The sequence below is a fragment of the Gordionus sp. m RMFG-2023 genome, chromosome 4 (assembly GCF_954871325.1).
Source record: "Gordionus sp. m RMFG-2023 chromosome 4, tfGorSpeb1-WG-v2, whole genome shotgun sequence".
Lineage (NCBI taxonomy): Eukaryota > Metazoa > Nematomorpha > Gordioida > Chordodea > Parachordodidae > Gordionus > Gordionus sp. m RMFG-2023.
In genome coordinates, this window is record NC_088778.1 from 32899066 (window position 1) to 32904336 (window position 5271).

Consider the following 5271-nt stretch of genomic DNA (forward strand, 5'->3'; position numbering starts at 1 on the left):
GATAATAAAATTTTAAAATAAATATACAGTTGATTAGTCATTTTGACCTCTGCTAATTAAAATATTAAATTTTTTAGTTTTCAATTATAAATGATTATATTTATTAAATTAGAGTTATAAAATAATTTAAATAATAATAGTCAATTAAGCTTCAGTAAGTGATATTGATATTCTATTTTTAACACAAAATTTGATTGCTAGCTGGCATAGTGAAAATATAATTTATATGTATTAATTTAATCTAATATTTAAAATAGTATTCATTTAATAAATATTTAGATAGTCTTATTAATTTTTAAATAATAAAATTAAATCTATGTTTTACTTAATAGAATTATAAAAGAAATCTCTCAGGGGGCAATCAAAAAAATTTATTTTAAGTTCAAGGGGTTAAGTATCCATTAAAAAAAATTTTTTGCTTCAGGAGACTATTTAAATTTTCCAGGGGGCTCGAGCCCATGCGCACCCCCCCCCCTTAGCGACATCACTGGGTTTTCCTAATTACTTACATTATGAAATATGTAGGTCACATAGTAATGTTTAAACTTCTAATTTGAGCAATGTTGGTTGGGATTAAGATTTTTTTCTAGCTTTGAAAGTTTTTATTTTTTTTGAAACAAAACATTTTACCATCTGTTATTAATATTCTTAATAGAGCAAAATGTGAGATTATGTTCAACTATTTAAAAATATTTTTTTTACTTTAATAATTCATCAAAATCATGAATAAAGTATAAAATTACTATAAAATGGTTGTATATAACAATAAAGATTATGAAATGAAATGTTATCTTTGCTTGCCTATTTGATACATGTTGCCTGATGATGCCTTCTTTGAATTTAATAATATTTTAAACAGTTCTTTAAAAAATATTAAATCCTTTCTTCTATTTGATTATGATGATTATATATTTTATAAAGCTAATTTTTTAAAATAACAATGTTTCATTATATTAATTATTAAATTATTCAAATATTTATATTAAAAAAACAGAATTCCAAATGCGATATAGATATAAAGCCAAAATAACTCTACAGTTCAGCAATGATTTATAACAATACATAATTAAAACTATACTATATAACTTTCAAGATTGTTGTTAATCGAGATTCACTTTTATATATTTTGTATTTATTTTTAGTATCATTTTTAGTTTTAGAATAAAATTATTATAAATAAAAATTACCAACGTTATTTCTATCACCACCGTTATCGCTATATAACAAATGTTCTTTTAATTCGGATTGCAAAATATTTTACAAAGAAAACATACCTGCCCAACTCATTATACTTATATTTTGTAAAAGAAGCGCACTTTCAAATAATTAATCTTTAAAAAATAATTTATTAAAACAATGATTTAATATTGTTAACATAAAATCCATTAGAATATACAATAAAAATAAATAAAACAAGTGTCAGTTTGCTCCTTTGATAATTAGCCTTTTAAAAAAATTTAGCTCACAAAATCAAATCGCAAACATTTAAAACAAGGAAATTCCTATTTCTCAAACAGAACATACAAATCAATATTTTCAGATGTAACTATCCTTTTTAGAAACTCAAATAAGTCTTTCTTAAAATTAAATTATATTTTTTAACATTTATATATATATATATATATTTAATTGTTTTAAAAATGAAAAAATAAATTGTATATAAATGAAATGAACAAACTTATGATTCATTAGCATTTATCCTCTCAACACATGAGATTCTTAAATAAAATCTATAATATCATTTAGTCGACATCCAAATTATGGAAAAGAACTCTAGCTGGCTCCTAGATTCAATGTACAGAATCACCAATCTAGTAGTATATAATATTTTTATCGCCGATTTGCCTCGACGGTTGCATTTCGCGTAGAATAAAAAAATTTATCAAAATGGTTTAAAAAAAAAATTTTTTCAATAATAAATTGCCGAATATTTTGAAGTTACTAATTAAATCATTATAAATTTTCAACTACTAGATGGCCAGGGGGGGGGGCATTAGTTGGTCCTCCTTTACATATTATAATAAAAGTTATAAAAATCTAAAATACTTAGAAAGATCATCCATGCATTTTAAAAATGTGAGGATATAATATTTATTCCAGAATTCTAGGGTATCTTACCTTGTGAATTTCAGACAATATGGTGCTTGTTTAGAGCTCAATCAGTTAATTTTTTCAGGAACTTGCAAGAGTTAAGTTTTTATGTTTTCATTGATGATGTGAATTAGCCTTATTCCTTGAACACTATTTAATATAAAAAAATTATTTAGAGAACCATTGAGTCTATTTTGATTAGAACTTAATTCTATGAATATTTCTTTCCCCAATTTAATGCGTTTCTTCGTATATCTAAGGCATTATATTGGATAACACGCGATGATAGATATTCCGAAAAAAAGGAGATCGAGGGGATTAGCAGGATCAAGTGAATCGCCATAAGATATATAAAAAGGAGTCATATTTTGGCGTCTTAAAGCCAATTCAGATGCTACCCCACCACATATAGGGCTTCACAACTTAGGAATGAACACTCTATAGTAATCTCTGAGTAAACAAGGGTCTTATTTGCTAAGTTTCAATGGTCTACCTTCTACTTGAGGAAAACAAAAACTGAAGGGTCTGATTTTTAAATCCGAAAATCAATTTATCAGAAACGTGCTGAGGTCGAAATTTAGTATCCGGAATTAAATTTTTGTTATTTTAGAGCCCGGATTTTTTGATCATCTTATAGTAATGTTAATGATGAGCGTATGTTAGCGGCAATATGTTTCTCCAGGCAATGTGTTATTTTTTCAACTTTGAATCATTTTTTTGAGGGTTGTTTTTTGTAAATTTTAAATAAAATCTGATCTTACCGGAAATGTATTTCAAGCATGTTTAGGATACCTAACTTATGAATCGTAGACAAATTTTTGATTCAATTATAAATTTATGAAAAATCTATGGAAAAACTAATGTGAATTATATTAAGTACAAAATTTGATGACAAAATAGTCTGAAATTCATGGCAGGTATTCTAAAGGTGATGTCATAAATTTCCGGTAGAATCAGATTTACAAATTTAAAAAAAAGCTCTCCCAAAAACAAAAAAAATAATATATAGTTAAAAAAAATAACCCAATGTAGAAAATACATATTGCCCGCTAACATATATACTACTAGATTCGTGATTCATCAATGTGTTTATACATCGGAGTCAGCTGTAGCGCCATTTTGTGGCATATGAATGCACATTAATATCAAATAATCGAAAGCCACAAAATGGTGCTACAGATGACTGTTTCTGCATGGACATTTAATCAATGAATAGCCATACATCAACGGGTCAGGTGCAATGCGAAAATTTTGAATATTAATCAGTTAATTTATATAAGGGGTGGGGGAGAGTTAACAAAAAAAATATATCAGAGACCTGCAGACCCGGCCCAAAGCGCGGATACCCGGACCGGACCTAAAAAAATTTTAAAAAAAAGTTCGGGCTGACCCGAAACGTGCAAATGGTGCCTTTGTTGACCCTAGTATTGTTAAACATCACGACATTATTTTAAGCTAAAATAATAACTTTAAGCGAATCTCGAGATTTCGTTAATAGATGTCCAAAATCTTTCTGGCATATAGGAGAAATCTCCAGGCTCGCATGATAATTTTTGGCGAAAATCTCCAATTATTAGCGGAGATATTGATCGACCGATATTTTATAATTTTATTCGAAATCCAAAAAAAATAATAAAATAATTATTCTCATTTTTATATAGATTTTCAATTATTTAAATTTAATTTTTTTGCTTCTTCTTCTCCCTTCCAAACCAACAACTAACAATGTAATGTGTATTTTTTTTTGGTATCGGGTTACAGTAACTGATTACGGTGGTAATGGGCAACAATATCGAAATCGGTCAAAATCTCTAAACATTACCAGCGAGCGCGCCTAGTAATAATGCAAAATAGGGCATTTTTCTAAATGGTCTTCTATTATTTTTATTATGTATATAGAACATTATAATACTCAGTGGAGATTTTTAACTAAGCCCTGCCAACCTTTAACCCTAATCGATGCTCAAACCATGATGGCTGGAGCGTAACCTAAGCAAAAATTTTTCCAAATATTTTTATAAGATTATACTTTATGCCAAAAAAAAGAGAATTCTTTTATTTTCTTTTCCTCGTTTATATATATTTTTTTAAAGCCTTTCATCGAAAAAGCCCAATAACCTTTTTTGTACCAGACCTAAAAATAGTTGTGACGGAAGGCTAATTTCTACCTACTTATAGGCCAAAAAAAGAATTTAAATATTTATCTAATATTACATATAATACTCCATATTAAATATAAATTGTAAATTCATTCTAACGATAATATATGATATCAAAAATTTACACATAATACATAATACAATAATATACACCATATATATATATTTTTAAAAAATATATCTATATTATAAGTAACAAAATCGAAATGAAATTGTTATAATGCTTTCTTCTAAATTCATAATACATATGCAATTTTTAAAAAAAAATGTACAGAAGGATATCAACTATTAACATAATCAAAATAATTTTAAAAAAAAATTTATGTTTTATAATATTATAATAGATTAAGAATTAAAATGTACAAGAGAAATCAAATTATTAACATAATCAAAATATTTAAAATAATTTTTGTTTTATAAGATAGATATTAATGATTTATACAAATGTAAAATGAATGCAAGAAATATAATCATTTATTTTTTTTTTTTTTAAAAATTATTTATAAATATTAATAATACATTTTTTTAGGTTACCTCAAAAACCTGTTTTTTTTAAAAAATTTCAAATTTTTTCTTTAACAAATAAAAAGGCTTTTATTTCGCGTTTTTTTTTCGATAAAGTTATAATGAAAGTTTTCAAAATTATTAAATTTTTCGATATTTTGGTAGAAAAAAAATAAGGTTTGATAAAAAAATAAGGATGAGAATATTATTACTAATATGCCTGCTAATAAATATAGTTATATTATATAATACAACATTCATTTCTATGGTTTTGTAACCTGGAATAAAACAAATGCTTTTGATTTGTAGAAGAAGAAAGAAAAAAAACACTTCGTAAAAAATAAATACGGCAAAAATTATACAAAACTAACAAGGAAAGATAAAACTATATTAAAAAAAAATAAATAATGAATAATATGTTTTTTAAATAAATCATAATAATTATTTATCGATTAAAATATTTATAATCCTTTCTTTCTTTCTTTCTTTCTTTCTTAAAATCAAAAATTTATTAGCT